General features: G+C 34.9%; 1 pseudogene; it reads right to left on the reverse strand.

Annotated features, from left to right (window-relative positions):
* Positions 1–1,236: 1,236 nt before the first annotated feature.
* Positions 1,237–4,316, reverse strand: LOC131599638 (pentatricopeptide repeat-containing protein GUN1, chloroplastic-like; annotated as a pseudogene).
* Between the last annotated feature and the right edge of the window lie 18,737 nt (positions 4,317–23,053).

Genomic DNA, 23,053 nt, shown 5'->3' on the forward strand with positions numbered 1-23,053 from the left:
AACAAATAAAAAAAATTATTCAGTTCACGAAAGCGAGAATAGAGGGAAGAAGAAGAAGAAGAAAATCAAGATTGGTTATAAATGTTTTACTATTCACTTTCTCTATTAGGGTTCCAAAATTACAAGTGAATAACAACGACCAATATTGTCTCATCAACCTATGAAAAACAGTCTATTTATAGACTACTTAGCTAACGTGAACAACAAACTAACTTAAATAATTGAGCTAACAGACTGACTCAATCCGACATGCTAACAACCTATCATATTTCAACATCTGCATGTTTGAATGGACTTCGACCACAATATGCAAGACTTCAATTTCAACATGGGAACATTCTTCGACTGCATGCTTAACCACTGTCGAACCATGAAACATTTCCCTATTGAAATACTAGAATTTAATCCAAATATCACAAATTTGAAGCTGAATATTAAAATGTAACACAATTTGAAGGAGTCTAATTTCATACGGGTATGGTTCAGTGGCTACAAAAATGCTCAGTTCTGACGTGAGTTATAGTAAAGACAAGGTCGATTTGGTAGAAGGAACAATGGATTGGAAATAGAAAGGATAAGAGATTTGAGCAAAAATGACATGCTAAATGTGTTAGATTGGTCATTAGTAATAGGGAAATCATTCTATTTTGGGAATATCATTGGTTAGATGAGAAAACATTATGACATGATTTTTTTTTTGCACTATGCATTAGCTGTAGCTAATAGAAATACACAGTAGGAGGTCGTTCAAATGGTTGACACTGGTCTTAGCCAAGAATTTTATCTAAGAGTAAGACATGTTTTTCAATACTCTTACATAAAATTGAAGGTGTGCGGTTATGTGCTACGAAGCCAGCCGATATTGTTTTGAGATATACTTTTAATGATAATATATCAGCGAAATATTGTTACCAGGATAACTTTTCAACAAATAAATCTGTTATTATGAAATGAATAGAATCTTATATTGCATAGTATGAAATTATGAAGTGGTTTAATCAATAGATTTTGATCACTTTCACTTCCTGTCTCACTCCCCCTGCCAATAAAGTGAGATCAATTTGATATATAACATTTTGGAGGATTTAAAATACAAAGGAGGAGAGTAAGGGAGTACAGGGCGAGAAGAAATTATTGTGAGATATACTTTATTAAACTGAAACATATTGGAGGAATCAACCCCAGGTTACAAAACAAATCCCAAGTACATAATGAAAAACCAGCCACAATGGCCATAACAATTCCTTACTACATTCTCCATGTAGATATCATTTATTTTGCAAGAAAAATGCCTAGATATAATGTAGACCACACTAACTCAATAACACGACAATCGCCCGAAATGTGATTAGCGTCTTTATCTTTTAATTTATTACGACAGAATCTTACACTAATAAACAATCGCCAACTGCACCATGATTTTCGCCAAAGACCCGTCATTTGTTACTAAGGTTCTCAGCCCAATCGTAACGAACATTGGTGCTATATAAGAGCTGGATAACCATGTGGTGGACCAGCAGGTTGAGAATGATTAAGGACATCAGACAGAACGAGCATGTTGATCACGCCAGGTTGTTTCAGCCAAGTAGCCACGAGATCTCCAGGAGATGTAAGTCTTCCCATATTATGCTGAGCAAATCTAAAAGGTGATCCCATTTCACTAAGAAGTGCGTCAATAGCTCTTTTCAAAGTTCCATCGCCCATCACTTTGCTGTGTTTTCCCCAACCAGTTAAAATGCTGCAAAATATATTAAAATCATGATCAACACTTTAATCATCTCATTAATCTAATCGAATTAAAACAATAAAAATATTCGGTGAAAAAGATACATACTCTACAATCTTCGGCAGTTCAGAGCCTTGGAATAAAGTCCTATGCATATTGAGCAACCAATCATGAACCATAGCACAGCCAGCACCACAAGACATCAGATGCAGATCCAAGCAAGAAATTGACCATTCGCCTTTCCACACATTTCGGTTTTTCCCTTCGATTACGACCATTTGAGCTCCGCGTCTCTGACCAAAGTGCCACAACATATCTGTGAGGGCGTTATAAAACGCGGACGCAGTTGAAGAATCCATACGCATGAGTTCATTGAATAGAGTCTGACCACTAAACCATACTTCTTCCCTATAACCCATCAACAGTCCATGGGTTACACCATACACTTGGCTATCAAACTGGCGCAGCGTGTCTAACAGCTTTACAGCATCATTATAAGAATTGCAGCGACTGCATCAAAATCGATCAAATTATATAGTATGAGATTGGTTCCATATATAATTTAAGATAACAGAAAGAACAAATTTCAAAGTATTTTACCTGCATGCATTCAAAATGGCTGAAAATGTGACAACATTTGGTTTAATGTGCAGCTCATGCATTATGTGGAAGAGCCAAAATATGCAGTGTAGGTCTTGTCGTCCCCTTCTAAGCTTCTTTATATGTCCAGCTTTTTCAGAAGCAAGTTGCTCGAACATCTTCAAGATCCGATCCTCCCCCGGCTTAGTCTGAAAAGCACCATCAATAAGCATAGCAGATGATTGTTCATTTGGATACTCAATAGCTTGAGAAGATCCATGAACTCCATATTCTGAAGTTGGCAACTGTTGACATGCATCAATTATAATGTTGAAAGTGACCACGTTCGGTTTGACTCCTTTCTCAATCATTGCAATAAGCAACATAATGGAAGACTCCACCAAACCGTTTTTGCATAGCGCGTCTACGATTGCAGTATAAAAGACAACATCAGCCTCCAATCTTGTCATCTTGAACTCTATATAAACATTCATCGCTTCCTGAAACATTTCACCTTTTGTATACACGTCCATCAGCGTAGAGTAAGATAGTGTATTCGGATATATATTCCGAGCCTTCATTTCTTCAAATAAGCTTCTAACTTCAGCATACATGCCATGCCGGCCGTACCCGGCCAGCAGAGCATTGTATGTAACGATATCCGTTTTAATTCCACATCCATCCATCTCTCTGCATATATTGAGAGCTTCTTCAAACCTGTCGAGCTTCATGTAGATTCCGACCACTGTATTATAGGACACTCTATCAATATAATAGATCCAAGCTTCATTTCTTCGTACAGACGAAGGGCATCTTCCAAGAGGTTAGCCTTGGCATATCCATCCATTAGCGTGCTATACGTCACAACGGTTGGCCAAACGCACTTACAAGACATCTCTTCGAATACCCTTCTAGCCAAATCAATTTGGCCGCCTTTACACAGCGTGTCCAAATACGTGTTATAAGTAAACACATCGCGAACAATACCCCTACCATCCATTTCTCTCAATAACTTTTGAGCCATTTCCCACATGCCCTTCGAGGCACAAACAGAAAGAAGTGAATTATAAGTAAGACGATCCGGCCTTACGCCAGTAGCTAGCATTTCATCATAATATTTAACAACCACATCAAAACTCACCTCCCCTTTCGCCCCTGCATCTATTATCGAATTGTACGTAACCAAATTAGGCACTATGCCCAAGCCACGCATAGACATGAACAATTCTACAGCATCACGGAAGCGCCCGTTTCGGCCATACGCCCTAATCATAGCCGAAAACATATACATGGTAATTCCATAACCTTCAATCCTAGATTTTCCAAACACTTCTATAGCACGAACGATCCTCCCTAACCTACCTAGAGTACCAATCATAGCACTGGTTAACTTACCTTTCGCAACCCTCCCATTTGGCTTACACATAATAAACTCATAACACTTCTCAGCTAACAATAAGTGACCAGTATTACCAAAATCTTTAAGCATAAATATTAGCAATATTAGCAGCAATGTTACCAGCATTATAGAGACGAGTAAGAACCTCGTTGGCAGCTTCGCTGTGAGGCAGTGTATTAACTCCTGCCCTTGGCATTCCAGACTGTTTCTTGGCAACAAACTTGGTGGATTTCCTGCCAGAAAACTCCGGAGCTAGCTTTGATCTCCTGCCACCCAATAAAGATCCTGGCGCAGACGAATATACCCCTCTGCCACTTCCATTTGCAGCTATATCAGCTGCAGCAGCAGCAGCAGGAGCTAAACATGCAGACCTTGAGTTGGAATAGTTCCTAGAGGAAGAAGACCAATCATTTCTATGGCGTCTACGACTATATTGGTGAGTGTGATTATGCTTATGATGATGATTTTCAGCAGGTCTAGGTGCAGGGACTGAGGAGTAGTTTGGTGGTGGGGTTGGAGTAGAAGCCATTGTAGAGAAAAGAGAGGTTTTGTGTTGAGTTGGTGTGAAGTGAAGTATTGAGAATGAATGAGAATATATAGAGAAAAAAATTGAGAACATGCATTGAATCTTTCTACTAATTTCCTTTCATGGCTTTTATTTGTTTTCTTTGTTTTTCACTTCTGGCTTGTGAAAAAATTGTGAAACTTTCTATTTTAGTCAATCAGAATATAATTAGTTTATGTTATTTTAGAATGATTAAAAACATTATTTAAAATATTTAGGATATACTTTATTTTTATAAAGATCAATTATGGAAAAAAGAATCGTATACAATTAAATTGATTTTTGCATGGAAACCATTAGAAAATATTAAAAAAATAATTATTATGATTCGATCTTATTGACTAAAAATAGTTTAATATAGGTTAATACGTGGAAAAATTGAATCGGATATATATTTATTGATTTTCACATGGAAACCGTTAGAAAATATTATAAAAATAATCCTTATGATTTGATCTTATTGACTAAAAATAGTTTGATATACGTTAATACATGGAAAAATTGAATCGGATATATAACTAAATTGATTTTCACATAGAAACCGTTAGAAAATATTATAAAAATAATCATTAGCATTCAAACTTATTGATTAAGAATAGTTTGATATACGTTAATACTTGAAAAAATTGAATCGGATATATAATTAAATTGATTTTCACATGGAAACTGTTAGAAAATATTATAAAAGGAACTATTATCATTCAATCTTATCGATTAAGAATAGTTTGATATACGTTAATATATGGAAAAATTGAATCGGATATAAAATTAAATTGATTTTCACATGGAAACCGTTAGAATATATTATAAAAATAATCATTATCATTCGATCTTATTGATTAAGAATAATTTGATATACATTAATACGTGGAAAAATTGAATCGGAAATAAAATTAAATTGATTTTACATGGAAACCGTTAGAAAATATTATAAAATTAATCATTATCATTCGATCTTATTGATTAAGAATAGTTTGATATACGTTAATACGTGAATAAAAGCCCTAAGGTTTTAGGGATTGAATGCGCATATTAAACATTTAATTTTAAATTGAAGTTGTAGGGTTCTTGAGGTTTCTGAAAAAATTAAAGAGCTACAGTTAATATAAATTGATGTTATTCATATATTTGGAATCGTGAGTGAATTATGAACATGTTGTGTTATGAGTTTTGTCTGAAAGTGCTTAAAACTCGAAGTCCAAATCTCAGACATTGTTGGTCGTGAGGTTGAAAATGATGTTCAACTAAGCTTTATAACACATTTTTAAATATATATTCATGCACTTGTTTCATTATCACTTGTAGCGTGTTCGTTTAGTGGTAAGCTTTTGGCTTGGTAACCATTAGGGCGTGGGTTCAACACCTCTAGCAAGCATTCCTAATTCTTTACCACTACTTTTTATTGTTTTTCTTTACAACATTAATTGATAATTTAACCAATCAAATCAACTCATTTTTATCTAATTTTTTGTACACACTTTGTTTATGTGACATATTTGTAGGCCATATTTTAAGCCAAAAGTGATACTTTTTAAGCTTCTTTAAAGACCTTCAATTTAAATATTTTTAGATGATCTTCACCAAGTAACTTGTAGATACTTTTGTGAATCAATTAAAATTAGGGTAAGCTTACCTTGAAGAGATTAATATGTTCCCTTAGTTAATTCACCTAGGGTTTTGTTTTGATTGACTTTTAAATAATTAGATTTAGGTGTACATAACTAAAACCGTAATCTTGGATCCCTCGATCTCTTGATCCCAAAGCAACACCATGTTAATATAACTTATTGCTATGATCTCTCCTTATTATACACTTGTACATATACTTTTTGATCTACATCTTTGTACCATTTATACTTTGGTTATGTTATTATACTTGTATATGTATACATTATTTTACTAACCCACATGTAGGGGTGGCAAAACGGGTCGTGGCCCGTCGGGCCGGCCCGCGCACCCTCCAAAAAATGGCGGGTTGGGTTGGGATTTTAGGCCCTCCGCTCGCTAAAACCCGCCGCCCGCCATAGCCCACCCGCCAATGCCCGCCACCCGTCAAAGCCCGCCCCTCCTCCAAAATTACCTCTTTTTTAGTTAATTCTAGAAATTCCAATTCTTGATGGTTTATTTTATATATTTATTTATAAATATTTGTAATATTTTTTTAAGTAAAATTTGTTAAAAAGTTGCTTTTATAAAAAATTGTTTTAAAAAATAAGTGAAAAATTTAATTAAAAGGTAAAAAAAACTTACTAATTTATTAAAAAAATGAAAAAATATATAAATAATGGTTCTACATACTAAGATTATATACAAAAGATACTAACATTAATTTCTAAAATGAAAAAAATGAAAAACTTACTAACAATGGTTCTGATGTTGTTGTTGCTGTTGAAGATTTTGAACAACTATGATTTATTCCTAAAAGTCTTTACTCATGGATTGCAAGTGCTAAAAAATATTTTCCAATTTTCGGAACAAACACCTGATTAGAAGTTGCATGCATTTCAAACATGAAAATTGTATACGCTAGTGAAAGTACTGATAATGATAGCATCAACAATCCATCTTGGTGAAGGCAGGTCTTCCATTCAAGTGCAGATCTCTAACACCTTGTATGGGACCTGGATATGTTGTATTTTTAATATTCTGAATAAACAGTCTTGATATTGTGCGAAGATTTGTTGCATACAAATGTATTTTGATATTTTGGATAAATAATGTAACCACTTAAAAAAAATACTTTAACCCCTCTTTTTTTTTTCTTTTTTAAAATTTAGGGGTTAGAGTAAAATATTTTTTTTTACAAAAATGGTTACATTGTTTACCAAGAATATTAAAAATACATTGTCTGCAACAAATATTGTATGGGACCTGCTCATGCTAAAATTTTAATATTCTAGGTAAACAATTTGATATTTTGCGAAGGTTTTTTTTCATACAATGTATTTTTAATATTTTGGGTAAACAATGTAACTATTTTTTCTACAAAAAATAAATTATTTCACTTTAACCCCTCGATTGTCTTAAAAATCAAGATGATAGTTAAGTATTTTTTTCACTATTTTCAATCAACGGTCTTAAACAAATATTTGTCGTCCATTTAAAGGTTATCAAAGCTCAAGAATCCACTATTAGTGATCTGCGTAAAACCTAAAGGACGTCCATTATATAAGTTCTCTTACGATATTGGAAATCTAAATGAAACATTTCAAATCTCAGGAAACTTATAAAAGTTCTCTTCGATGGATTGCAAGATTAGAAAATCATATGGATTCAAGGTTTGTTCTATTAAATTTTTATTTGTACCAAAAATGTTTTTGATTATAGATTTTAATTATCTTACCCTTTTTTTTTACCAAAAATAAATAAATGCAAGATTCGTACATGAAAGAGTTTCCCAATATTTGATCTTGTTCATAATATCAAGGAATTGAATATCCAACATATGATCTTCATGGACAATTAATGTAATATTATGAGTAAACACCGTAACGAGCTTTATTAAAAAATAGAATATTATGGTAAACATCACTCATTCAATTCATTCTTTCCCTTGAAAATCCACTTACAACAGACTAAGCTAGCTCATGCAGGTTTTTTGGTCAGCTTCCAAGTGTGTTTATCATGACGATATTTCATCTCATCATCCATGGCTCTAATCCATTTAGTATTGTCTTGACTCCTCATAACTTCCTTATAGTCTTTAGGTTCTTCCTCTAGAACCTCGCTTGCAAAGATTAAGGAATAAGCTATGAGATATGCATAACCAAGTCTCTAAGATGACTTAATGACTCTTCTCAACCTATCACTTATTAGAAAGTAGTCATCAACAGTTTCTTCCTCGAATTCTTCTAGTTTTTGCATTTCAGAATCCACGTGCTCCACCTCAACAGAAATATCTCCAGTTTTAGCTTTTCTTCTAACATCTCATCATTTTGACCAACATTATCAACTTTCTTGAAAGTCATTTCAGCCACATTGAAAACTACACCACGACTTGTAATGCACCTCATGTGACTTATCTCTAGGCACCACATCCTATAAGCTTTGACTCCTTCAAGTTACCCCATAAACATGCATCTTAGAGCTCTAGGTTCGACCTTGTCTTGCCTAATGTGAGTATAGGCAACACTGTCAAATACTCTCAGTTTGTCGAGATCTGGTGGATGACACGAGTAAACTTTTTCAAGTGTTTTCATCGCCAAGGCAGTCGAGGGACACCTACTTATCAGGTATGTTGCAGCCACATCATCCTCAGCCCAAAACACTTTCATCAATCCTGCACTAACCAACATGCTGTTAGAACAAGAATTGTTCTGATCAATAATCTTAGTTTTGATGATAACAATGTATATGAATTTTGCTCAAGATAATGTGGTACTCTAATCCTATGCAATTTCCTTTTCAGGAAATATATAAAGAGTATGCACAAATCAGCGCTAAGAAGCTTTGACTCAGAAAGTTCAGTATGCAACTTCAGCACATGGTCTGGCAAGACATCAGAAGATGGTTAAGCAGAATCAGAACATGGTCTATTAGAAGCATCAGAAGAACTTGAGTTCAGAAGCAGAAGCACTTAAGTCATGGAATCACGCTCAGAAGCATATCAAGATCAGAAGATCAGAAGATGCTCTGCACCAAGCTGTTTGTACTCTGATGATATTCAACGTAGTATTTACAAAGAACAAATCAGAGTTAAGTACTAGATGGCAGGCTACGCTGACTGACAAAAGGAACGTTAGAAGCTATTAAAGGCAATGTCAGTAGTCACAGCAAAAGCAAGGCTCGAGGTAGTTGACAAAACAGTGAAACATTAAATGCAATGCTGTACGTAATACGCAAAGCATTAAATGCTCCCAACGGTCATCTTCTCAAATGCCTATATAAATGAAGTTCTGATGAGAAGCAAGGTAACCAATTCTTGACAATTTCTGTGAATATTAACTTGCTGAAACGCTGTTCAACTCAAAGCTCAGAAACTTCATCTTCATCAAAGCTCACTACATTACTGTTGTAATACTTTAGTGAGTCTAAGCTTAAATCTGTAAGAGAAATATCACAGTTTGTGATTATCGCTTTTAAGAAGCAATTGTAATACTCTTAGAATTTGTTTACATTAAATTGTAAAGGACTAGAGTGATCGGGTTGTGACCAGTATACTCTAGAGAAGTCTTAGAAGGTCTCTAAGCAGTTGTTCCTAGAGTGATCAAGTTGTGATCAGAAGACTCTAGAAGACTTAGAAGTTGTCTAAGTGGAAAACCATTGTAATCTCGTGTGATTAGTGGATTAAATCCTCAGTTGAGGTAAATCACCTTGTATAGGGTGGACTGGAGTAGTTTAGTTAACAACGAACCAGGATTAAAATACTTGTGCAAATTATTTTTATCTTACGAGTTTTTGAAACTACACTTATTCGAACCCCCCCCCCCCTTTCTAAGTGTTTTTCTATCCTTCAATTGGCATCAGAGCGCCGGTTCTAAGGTGCAAGCACTTAACCGTGTTTAGAAAAGATTCAGGAAGAGAAAAACGCTTCAGTAAAAGATGGCTGGTGAAATTCAAACAAATACATCTACATCTGGCTCAGCTGAGCAATACAATGGTAATGGTAACAATGGTTACACTAGACCACCAATATTCGATGGTGAAAACTTTGAATATTGGAAAGATAAATTGGAAAGTTAATTTCTTGGTCTGGATGCTGATCTATGGGATCTTCTGTTGGATGGTTACAAACATCCTGTTAAAACTACTGGTGTAAGGCTCACGAGAAGCAAAATGACTGATGATCAAAAGAAAGATTTCAAAAATCATCACAAATGCAGGACTGTTTTGCTGAATGCTATCTCTCATGCTGAGTATGAGAAGATATCTAACAAGGAAACGGCCCATGACATATATGAGTCCTTGAAAATGACTCATGAAGGAAATGCTCAAGTTAAGGAGACCAAAGCTCTTGCACTAATCCAGAAGTACGAAGCCTTCAAGATGGAGGATGATGAAGACATTGAGAAGATGTTTTCAAGATTTCAAACTCTGACTGCTGGATTAAGAGTTCAGGACAAAGGCTACACCAAAGCTGATCATGTAAAGAAGATCATCAGAAGCTTGCCATGAAGATGGGGCCCAATGGTAACTGCATTCAAGATTGCGAAGAATCTGAATGAAGTTTCTTTGGAAGAGCTGATCAGTGCCCTGAGGAGTCATGAGATTGAACTTGACGCAAATGAACCTCAGAAGAAAGGTAAGTCTGTTGCATTAAAATCTAATTTTAAAAAATGCACTAATGCATTTCAGGCTGAAGAAGAAGATTCTGAAGAATCAGAATCAGAAGAAGAAGAAGATGAATTGTCCATGATTTCTAGAAGAGTCAATCAACTCTGGAAAAGCAAGCAAAGGAAGTTCAGGAGCTTCAAAAGCTCAAAGAAGCCTGAAAGAGGAGAATCTTCTGGAGGCAGAAGATATGACAAGAAAAAGGTTGTGTGCTATGAGTGCAATGAGCCAGGACACTTCAAAAGTGAGTGCCCAAAACTTCAGAAGGAAAATCCCAAGAAGAAATTTCATAAGAAGAAAGGTCTTATGGCAACATGGGATGATTCAGAATCAGAATCAGACTCTGAAGATGAGCAGGCAAATCTGGCACTAATGGCCACAATGGATGACGGATCAGAATCTACATCAGAATCAGATTCTGAAGAGGTATTTTCTGAACTATCTAGAGAAGAGTTAGTTTCCAGTTTAACAGAACTTCTGGAACTCAAGTCTCAGATTAGTATCAAATACAAGAAGCTGAAAAAGCTATTTGAATTTGAAACTAAGAAGCTTGAAGTAGAGAATTCTGAACTGAAGGAAAAAGTTTTAAATTTATCCAAAAATACTGGATCTCCTTCTGTCTCTGAAAAATCTACTCCAAGTCTGAACAATATTCTGAAAGAATATGACTTAAGTTTCAGAAAGTTTTTATCTAGAAGTATTGGCAGAAGTCAACTTGCTTCTATGATATATGCTGTGTCAGGAAACAAAAGAGCTGGCATTGGTTATGAGGGTGAAATTCCATACAAGCTTGAATCTGTGGATGATATGAAAATATCATACAAACCTCTGTATAACCAATTTAAATTTGGCCACTCCCATGATATTAGGCACACATCACATGCTCAAAGCTTTCACATAACACACACCAAGAAGCATGTGACAAAACCTAAGAAATATCATGGAACTCAGAACATAAACTATCATTATGTTCCTCCTATTTCCTATAATGCTAAACCCAAGTTCAATCAGAACTTGAGGAAAACTAACAAGAAAGGACCCAAGAAGATGTGGGTACCTAAGGAAAAGATTATTCCTATTGCAGATATCCTTGGCTGCAAAGAAGGAAAAGCACAACATGTCATGGTACCTGGACTCTGGGTGCTCGCGACACATGACAGGAAGAAGGTCTATGTTCCAAGACCTGGTGCTTAAATCTGCTGGAGAAGTGAAGTTTGGAGGAGATCAGAAGGGCAAAATTATTGGCTCAGGAACTATAAAGTCTGGTAACTCTCCTTCTATTTCTAATGTTCTTCTAGTAGATGGATTAGCTCATAACTTATTATCCATAAGTCAATTAAGTGACAATGGTTATGACATAATCTTTAATCAAAAGTCTTGCAAGGCTGTAAGTCAGAAGGATGGCTCAATCCTATTTACAGGCAAGAGAAAGAACAACATTTATAAGACAGATCTTCAGGATCTTAAGAATCAGAAGGTGACTTGTCTTATGTCTGTTTCTGAAGAGCAATGGGTATGGCACAGGAGATTAGGACATGCTAGTTTGAGAAAGATTTCTCAGATTAACAAACTAAATCTTGTCAGAGGACTCCCTAATCTGAAATACAAATCAGATGCTCTTTGTGAAGCATGTCAGAAGGGCAAGTTCTCCAAACCTGCATTCAAGTCTAAGAATGTTGTCTCTTCCTCAAGGTCGTTAGAACTTTTGCACATTGATCTGTTTGGCCCTGTCAAAACAGCATCTGTCAAAGGGAAGAAATATGGATTAGTCATCGTTGATGATTATAGCCGCTGGACATGGGTAAAGTTCTTGAAACACAAGGATGAGTCTCATTCAGTGTTCTTTGATTTCTGCACTCGAACCCAAACTGAGAAGGAGTGTAAAATCATAAAGGTCAGAAGTGATCATGGTGGTGAATTTGAGAACAAATTCTTTGAGGAGTTCTTCAAAGAAAATGGTATTGTCCATGATTTCTCTTGTCCTAGAACTCCACAACAAAATGGAGTTGTAGAACGAAAGAATAGGACTCTACAAGAAATGGCCAGAACCATGATCAACGAAACCAATATGGCTAAGCACTTCTGGGCAGAAGCAATAAACACTGCATGTTATATTCAGAATAGAATCTCTATAAGACCTATTCTAAATAAGACTCCTTATGAATTGTGGAAGAACAGAAAGCCCAACATTTCATATTTTCATCCTTTTGGATGCGTTTGTTTTATTCTAAACACTAAAGATCATCTTGGTAAGTTTGATTCTAAGGAACAAAAGTGTTTCCTTCTTGGATATTCTGAACGCTCTAAAGGCTACAGAGTATACAATACTGAAACATTGGTTGTAGAAGAATCAATCAATATCAGGTTTGATGATAAGCTTGGTCTTGAAAAGCCAAAGCAGTTTGAGAATTTTGCAGATATTGATATTGATATCTCAGAAGTTGAAGAACCAAGAAGAAAAGTTTCTGAAGCTGAAAACCTAAGCAGCAAAGAATCAGAAGATCAGGTTGCTGCATCCTTGGAAAATCTGAGAATTTCTGAAGAACCAACTATCAGAAGATCATCTAGAATCACATCTGCTCACTCAGAAGATGTCATTATTGGAAAGAAAGATGATCCTATCAGAACAAGAGCATTCCTCAAGAACAATGCTGAATGTCAATTAGGTCTGGTTTCTCTGATCGAGCCAACTTCTGTTGATCAAGCTCTAGAAGATACAGACTAGATAATTGCCATGCAAGAAGAGTTAAATCAGTTTTCAAGGAATGATGTTTGGGATCTTGTTCCAAGACCTAAAGGATTCAATATTATAGGAACAAAATGGGTTTTCAGAAACAAGCTGAGTGAGAAAGGTGAAGTGGTAAGAAATAAAGCCAGACTGGTGGCTCAGGGTTATAGTCAGCAAGAAGGGATTGACTATACAGAAACCTTTGCACCAGTGGCCAGGTTAGAATCTATTCGTCTATTAATTTCTTTTGCCACTCAACACAACATCACTCTTTATCAGATGGATGTTAAGAGTGCCTTCTTAAATGGTTACATAGATGAAGAAGTTTATGTCCATCAACCTCCTGGCTTTGAAGACTCCATGTCTCCAAATCATGTTTTTAAATTAAAGAAATCATTATACGGATTGAAACAAGCTCCTAGAGCTTGGTATGAACGTTTGAGTTCTTTCCTTCTGGAAAATGGTTTCACTAGAGGAAAAGTGGACACTACTCTCTTCTGTAAAACATTTAAAAAGGATATTTTAATTTGTCAAATATATGTTGATGATATTATCTTTTGAACATCTAATGCTACACTTGGAAAGGAGTTTGCTGAGTCTATGCAGGCTGAGTTTGAGATGAGCATGATGGGTGAACTCAAGTATTTCCTTGGGATTCAAATCAATCAAACATCAGAAGGAACGTATGTTCATCAAACCAAGTATGTGAAAGAACTTCTGAAGAAGTTTAATCTTTCTGACTGCAAAGAAGCCAAAACTCCTATGCATCCAACATGCATACTAGGTAAGGATGAGGTAAGTAAGAAGGTAGATCAGAAGTTGTACAGAGGTATGATAGGATCTCTTCTATATTTAACTGCTTCTAGACCTGACATTCTGTTCAGTGTTTGTTTGTGTGCTAGATTCCAATCAGATCCTAGAGAATCTCACTTAACTGTTGTTAAGAGAATTCTAAGGTATTTGAAAGGTACTACTAATGTTGGTTTAGTCTACAGAATATCTGAAGAATACAACTTAGTAGGATTCTGTGATGCTGACTATGCTGGAGATAGAATTGAAAAGAAGAGTACTTCTGGAAGTTGTCAATTTCTTGGAAGTCACCTAATCTCCTGGTACAGCAAGAAGCAAGCAACCATTGCTCTTTCAACAACAGAAGCAGAATATGTTGCTGCTGCTGGTTGTAGCACACAAATGCTCTGGATGAAAAGTCAGTTAGAAGATTATCAAATATTTGAGAGTAACATTCCTATCTTCTGTGATAATACTTCTTCTATTTTTTTATCTAAGAATCCTATATTGCATTCAAAAGCTAAACATATAGAGACTAAACATCATTTCATAAGGGACTATGTTCAGAAGGGTGTCTTATCTTTAAACTTTGTGGATACAGACCATCAGTGGGCTGATATCTTTACAAAACCCCTGGCTGAAGATAGGTTTAAGTTCATTCTGAAGAATATCAGTATGGATTTATGCCCAGAATGAGAAGATGAGAAAATCTTATGTATGGCTATCTTCTGAAATGAGATTGGATTAACGTTTTATAAGAAGTTCTGATCTTAAATCAATTAGAAGTAGTGACTCGTTTATTACTAACGTTTCATTGTCTAAGTTGATTCAGAATATCTTTTAAAGTAAATACAGCTGTATCTAGCTTTCCAGATGGTAACACGTGTCTACCCTATTTGGACAAGCATGCGTGCAGTTGAGGAGGCGCCTTTCCTAGGTAACTGATCTATCACTTCATTTGTCATAATTTCTCTCCTCTTGTCACGTAACATTAAATGCCATTCATCATTTCTTTTATATCCGTCAAACGTTTCCCTTCCCTAGAACGTTTCCTTCCCCACATTTTCTCTATTTATTTCTCCATTTCTTTGCATTCTTCAATCAATCTTTGCGCTCTCTCTCTCTCTCTTTCTCTCACTTTTCTATGAATATCTTTTGCATAAACCCTAGTTCATTCTTCATCGATCTAGCGTTCATCATGAATCCTTCGCCTAGTTCCCTTCATCAAAACTTTAAACCAGTTGAAGAAACTAAGTCTCAAAAGTGGCTGATCTATTTGAATAGAACGGATGGAAGGGCTAATCGGTTACAGGATGAGAAACATATCTCGGGATGGCATTCCAAGTTTTTCTCAAGTCAGATCTCTTCTTTGATGATGTTATCAACATTTGTCCAAAGGAAGAAGACTTTCTTGAAATATTGGATGAAGTTAGGTTCCATAAGGACTTAACTTCTATGTTAAGGGAAAGCCCATATGAGAATACGCTCTCTCCTGGTGAACTGTTCTCAGTTCCTCCTTTGTATTCATTTACTTCTTTCTCTGGGAGCTGCTCAGGCATGCAGAGTTTCAAGATTTGATGACCAAGCTAGAGCAAGAACAACGCTGGGATTCATGATATACTGGCTTAGAATAGGACTAGGCTAGGGTTGTAGTCTTTGTGTCCTTGTAGTTTTCTTTGCTTGTTGCACTTGTGTATCAGTATACATCTTCTGTAACTCTGTTTGGTTAATCAATGAAAAGCTTATTCTGCATAACTCTTGTACTTCTGCTTGTTTTATCAATGATTATTTGTTTTTCTTTCCTTTGTCGAATGCTTACATCTGAATCATTTACATTCTTTTTGATGTTATGACAAAAAGGGGGAGAAATAGTGATAAATGATTTCATTTATATTAGCAGTTGCCGGGAAGAAAGCCCCCACATTACAAACAGAAGCTGCAAGCTTCATATGTTTCTAAGTTGTGTTGTTGCAGGAATTGAAGATTCAAGATCAATAAGCAACAAGATGAATCAAGTTCTTGGATTCTTGAAGCAAGCTGAGTGCTATGAAGCTTCAGAATCAGAAGCAAGAAGGAAGAATGTTCAGATATTCTGATGATAGAATATGTTCTGATACATTCTATATGGCTTACATGGCTCTGATACATATTATGTGTTCTGAAACATATTTTATGTTCTGATTCATTCATGCTGACTTTTGTCGTTTAGTTTTGTTCTGTAACATTTCAGGATGTAGAGATGCTCTGATGATGCTCTGGTACATTCAACAATGTTCTGATACAATCTAGCATGAAGTGATGTATAAAGAAATTCAAGTTCTGAAGTTGTCCGCTGGAAGCAGAAATCAGAAGCTGTGAATGTTCTGAGGATCAAAGAAATTCAAGTTCTGAAGCTGTCCGATGGAAGCAGGAATCAGAAGCTGTGAATGTTCTGAGGATCTAAAGAAATTCAATGCTTTGAAGCTGTCCTATGGAAGCAGAAATCAGAAGCAGTGAATGTTCTGAAGTTCAAGCATATGTGAACGTCTCTACTGAAATACTCAGGGAAGTCTTTTATTTATAAAATTCTTCTAGTATTAATTTCAGGGGGAGTTTATTCATCTCAGGGGGAGATTGTTAATCTCAGGGGGAGACACATTCACATTATGTTTATATGCTTATGCTATAACTGTGTAATTGTCTTTTGCCGTCTGTTATTCTGATTGCAAATTCATATCATTTATATATGTTTTTGTCATCATCAAAAAGGGGGAGATTGTTAGAATAAGAATTGTTTTTATCAATAATCTTAGTTTGATGATAACAATGTATATGAATTTTGCTCAAGATAATGTGGTACTCTAATCCTATGCAATTTCCTTTTCAGGAAATATATAAAGAGTATGCACAAATCAGCGCTAAGAAGCTTTGACTCAGAAAGTTCAGTATGCAACTTCAGCACATGGTCTGGCAAGACATCAGAAGATGGTTAAGCAGAATCAGAACATGGTCTATTAGAAGCATCAGAAGAACTTGAGTTCAGAAGCAGAAGCACTGAAGTCATGGAATCACGCTCAGAAGCATATCAAGATCAGAAGATCAGAAGATGCTCTGCACCAAGCTGTTTGTACTCTGATGATATTCAACGTAGTATTTACAAAGAACAAATCAGAATCAAGTACTAGATGGCAGGCTACGCTGACTGACAAAAGGAACGTTAGAAGCTATTAAAGGCAATGTCAGTAGTCACAGCAAAAGCAAGGCTCGAGGTAGTTTACAAAACAGTGAAACATTAAATGCAATGCTGTATGGAATACGTAAATCATTAAATGCTCCCAACGGTCATCTTCTCAAACGCCTATATAAATGAAGTTCTGGTGAGAAGCAAGGTAACCAATTCTTGACAATTTCTGTGAATATTAACTTGCTGAAACGGTGTTCAACTCAATGCTCAGAAACTTCATCTTCATCAAAGCTCACTACATTACTGTTGTAATACTTTAAAGAGTCTAAGCTTAAATCTGTAAGAGAAATATCACAGTTTGTGATTATCGCTTTTAAGAAGCAATTGTAATACTCTTAGAATTTGTTTACATTAAATTGTAAAGGACTAGAGTGATCGGGTTGTGATCAGTATACTCTAGAGAAGTCTTAGAAGGTCTCTAAGCAGTTGTTCCTAGAGTGATCAAGTTGTGATCAGAAGACTCTAGAAGACTTAGAAGTTGTCTAAGTGGAAAACCATTGTAATCTCGTGTGATTAGTGGATTAAATCCTTAGTTGAGGTAAATCACCTTGTATAGGGTGGACTGGAGTAGTTTAGTTAAGAACGAACCAGGATAAAAATACTTGTGCAAATTATTTTTATCTTACGAGTTTTTGAAACTACACTTATTCGAACCCCCCCCCCCCTTTCTAAGTGTTTTTCTATCCTTCACATGCATCTAACCTTTTCTAGAATGGTTCGATTAAATCTTTCAGTCAAACCATTTAGTATGGGAGTACCTACAATAGTTTTGTGCCCTGCAATACCAAACACACCACAATAACTGTTGAAAGCTTCATTATAGAACTCAAGGCCGTTGTCGGTTCTAAGCCTCGTGACCTTTATGCCAGTTTTATTTTCGACCAGATTCTTCCAAATATTGAAGTTATCAAAAGTTTCTTCCTTAGTCTTCTGAATGAGTACTCATAGTTTTCGTGAATAATCATCAATTATAGATAGAAAATACCTTGCACCTGAATGTGAAGGATACCTTGCATGCCCCTAAAGATCAACATGAATATAATTAAGGGATCCATGTGTTCTTTGTTTTCCTTTATTGAAATTCACTTTTCAAGATTTTCCAAGTACAATGGGTGAAGGATAGAAAAACACTTAGAAAGGGGGGTTTGAATAAGTGTGACTTTAAAAACTCTTAAGATAAAAACAATTGCACAATGATTTTTATCCTGATTCGTTGTTAACGAAACTACTCCAGTCCACTCCCTTAGAGTGATTTACCTCACCTGAGGATTTAATTCACTAATCAACCTTGATTACAATGGTTTTCCACTTAGATACCTTCTAAGTCTTCTAGAGTATTCTGATCATACCTTGATCACTCTAGGAACCTTTTACAAATTAATGTAAACAAATTCTTACAAGAGTATTACAATGCTTCTTAATAAGATATAATCACAACTGTGATAGTTCTCTTAAGTTCTAAGCTTAAATCTCACTAAGATATTACAACAGTAATGAAGTGAGGTTGAAGATGAAGTTTGAGAGCTTTTGAATTTAATAGCGTTTCTGTATTTTTGCGCAAGAGTTCGTATTCAGCTTCTCATCAGAACTTCTATTTATAGGCGTTTTGAGAAGATGACCGTTGGTAGTATTTAATGCGTTGCGTGATCCGTACAGCATTGCATTTAATGTTTCACTCTTTTGTCAACTACCTCGAGCCTTGCTTTTCCTGCTTTAACTGACTTTGCCTTTAATAGCTTCTAACATTCCATTTGTCAGTCAGCGTAGCCTGCCATCTTGTACTTGCTTCTGATCTTTGTAGATACAACGTTTGAACTAATCAGAGTCAAACAGCTTGGTGCAGAGCACCTTCTTGTCTTCTGACTTTGAAGTGCTTCAAGCGTGATACCATAAGAACTTCAGTGCCTATGCTTCTGATCTCAAGTTCTTCTGATGCTTCAACAGACCATGTTCTGATTCTGCTTGACCATCTTCTGATGTCTTGCGAGAGCATGTTCTGATGTTGCATACTGAACCTTCTGAGTCAGTGCTTCTTAGCGCTGAATTGTGCATACTCATCATATATTTCCTGAAATGGAAAATGCATAGGATTAGAGTACTGTCGTGCGCTCGGTTTTTTACTACCTCTCGTGAGAGATACGAACTGACTCTTCTTTTGTTTTTGAGTTTTGAAAATCAGAGAGTCGCCACCGACTTTTATTTTATCCAATTAAGGAAAGGTTTATAAAAGAAATAGAAAAAGACCTTTAAGAGATTTTGGGTAAGGGGGTAGGTTATACAAAGGGAAGGTGTTAGCACCCTTTGTATCCATGGTTATCCATGGGCTCTTAATTGCTTAGCTCACTTGTTTTGAATCATTTGTCTTGCCTTGAAATGCTTGTATGTGGTCTTAAAATTCATTTTGTAAATTGACTTTATAATGATCCTTGTGCGGATGTATACAAAGTGTTTTACCTTTCGAAAGATGTTTTGAAAAAAAGAACATTAACTTCGTAATGATCCTTGTTTGGATATATACCAAGTATTGTCTTTTTTGAAAGTTTTGTTTTGAAAAACAATGATATATGAGACATTTGTTTGTTTTTATTTGAGCAAGCAATTAGGAGGTCTATCCTAAGTTTATAAGGTCCTTTCCTATTTCCTTTAGAAAATTCTCCTTTTACCGGATGTAAACAAAGGTTTGGATTTGTATTTGAAACAGTAGAATTTGATTTTGAAAAGAGTAACAGAGGGATTACCCTAAGAGGTGCAAGTGTGATTGTGTTTTTTGATTCAGATATTTTTATCTTTGAAGTTAGTGATCTAACGCTTCGGTTTTTATCTTTGACATACACGCAGTTTTATATGTACAGAATTTAAAATGCGGGAATGTAAAATGCGGAAAGTAAATCTACGCTATTACATCGATTGTGCGGAAAATGTAAACTACGCTATTTACATGAATTTGACATCCTATACACTTTATCTAGGAATTTAAATTGCAATAAGATAAAAGAAATATTTTTGGACTTTTTGTATAGTTGATTTTAATTAGAATTAATGCATAATTAATTTAATTAAAATGAGAAAAGGTAGAAATAAAATTTAAACCTAAAAATTAAGTTTAAAATATATTCATATTGCTTGTTAATTAATTTAAAAATAAAAACTAATTTTTTTGGATTTTTGAAGTTGTTTTGAAAATTATTAAGTTAAATTAACATATAATTATATAAACAATTATACAAATAATTAAAACTTAAAGAGAAAAATATTCTAAATATGTAAAAAATTAGTCTATAATATATAAACTAAATTTAATAAAAAAGAACAATTTTTTTCTGATTTTTTGATTGGTTGAAATAATTAAAAAGCAAATATATAAATATATACTAATTAATTAGACAAAATATTTTAATTATTAAGAAAAATAAAATATTTTTATGTAAAAACTTAATAGATTATTTTATAAACCTAAAAGTGAAATTAAAATTATTTTTGGATTTTTGAAGGTATTTTTAATTAATTATGCAAGAAAAAACAAATTAATTAAGAAAATACTAATTTATATGATTCAGTGTGGCAAACCCCTAGGGTCTATGGTGAACCTGCAAGACAAGGAGCGTTAGATGAGAGAATCAGAATGATCTGATGGTCATAGATGCGTGGCATATGGAAATAGCCTAGTCAGCGAAGCATCAGATCCAAGGATAAAACAAAACACGCGTTTTTCAAACTGGCCAATCAGATGGCGCCACGCCTTCGTCTTCAACCTCCAGCCTTCACTTTTAACAGCGTTTTTGCCAAAAAACGCTGTAATAGATGAACTTCATCCCTGCAAAATAGCTAATAGAGGTAAACATGCACAAAAAAATTTCGCGACCTGTCCATTCTATTCGTCATGATCCACTGAATTCAATCATGCCATTATTTTTGTCTAATTTTGCCTCTAACGAAAAACCCCAAAATAGAGTTGAAGAACCCTAAAATGGTATCTTCATGGATACGTGACCAAACTTCAATTAACTATCCAGAAACGATCAGAACATTAAACTAAACTCAAATATATGTCTACATCTTGTTAAACATGCATGAATGATCAGATATGAGGTGATTTATGTTTGAACAAACCGTGGCTTGTGTGGCTCGATTTGTGAGGCTTTGATGCTTAAAACTTATTTGGACAGGTTCAATGAAGTTCAGAGATGATGTTTGAATACTTAGTTTGTATTGAAACTAACTGAAACTTAAAATTCAAATTTTAAATTTCTTACAAAATTTCAAGTGTGTTACAAGTGTGTTACAAGCATAGCAATGGTTCTGAATTCGTGTCCCTTGATTAATGAAGTATTCTACTTCATTTATAGGCCATAGAAGTACTTAAAAACTAAGCTAAGAAGCTTTGATGGCTTTGTTGAATTTTTGACTTTTTTAATAATATGTAGCTTTGAATTCAAGCAACCATGGCTTAATTTTCTTCAACCTTCTGCTGTACCATCTCTTTGGGACAGAGCTTTGAATGATTCTTGATGACTCATGCTTAAGATCAAAGCTACATAACATTGTCTTGCACCATTTCTTTTTCAATTTAATTTTAAATGTAATAAAATTAAACCAAAAAAAGAAATAAAATGTTATGGGCCTTAGGTTGGTCGTGGGAGGCCCTTAATATTATTGGGAACATGTTTGGATCATGTAAACTTGGCCCCTTTTGGAAAAAAAACATTTTTGATCAATGTTGATTTCATGCATTTTCCCAAAAAATAGCCAACTTCAACAAGGCATAAATCCCTCAATTTTTATCATATAAAGGAGTTCTTGTACTTTTTAGAAACCTCAAGATGTCCTCTACAAGCCACTTTGGAAACTTTTTTTTCATTTGGAGAAGTTATCTTGATGTTATGGCCTTTGACAAAAAACCACTTTTTGTTGACTTTGAAAATGACCTGTAATGTCTAAGCTCATATTTTTCAAATGGTGAATCCAATGACCATGGGACCAATTGCATTTGAAAGATAATTGAATTTCCTTCAAAACAAGCTTTGGTTGGAATTTTTTGAATGAACGAGGAGAGAGTTATGGTCAGTCAAAGTTCAGTTAACTTTTCAGGAGAAAACCCTAATTTTGAAACTTAGGGTTTTGTTGATTTTTGATCTTTCCTTGATGAATCATGATCAACCAATGATCAAATGATGAATCTTTTGACAAAATATGGATGTTGACAAAAAAAATCATTTTTGACTGTCTGTTGACTTTTCGGTCAAACTAGTCGTCTATTGACTGTTTTAGCTGCTGACTGTGCGTCTGAGCGAATTGAAGTTTGAAAATTGTATGGTGGTACTTTGAGATATATGGAGATCCATGAAATCCATTTGAGGTCTCAAAAAACTTGTTCTCCTGAAAAAAACAAAAACCCTAGTTAAGGACTGTTCGTGTAGGAGACAGTTGAGCGTACCTGATTTTTGTGCAGTGCTGAGTTTCTGTTGATCATGTGATGTTCAGAAGACTTCTAGAAGAAAAATCTTGGAACTTTGAAATGCAAAAAGATTGATTTGATTGATGGTACAAAACACGGAGAATTGCACTGTCAGCGGGTTTGACTGTCAACTGGTTGTTCGGGTATTGACGTAACAGTTAAAGTGAAAATTCAACAGTTAAAGTTAATTTTTCTTTTTTTGTTTTTTGTTGTGTTAATGGTGAAAACTTATTTACATGAATGGTTAGGAAAAACACAGACATAATAAATATACTGTACACAAACGAAATTAACGATAATAACCTTGAAAAATATTTAA

Source organism: Vicia villosa, linkage group LG4, assembly GCF_029867415.1.
Source record: "Vicia villosa cultivar HV-30 ecotype Madison, WI linkage group LG4, Vvil1.0, whole genome shotgun sequence".
NCBI lineage: Eukaryota > Viridiplantae > Streptophyta > Magnoliopsida > Fabales > Fabaceae > Vicia > Vicia villosa.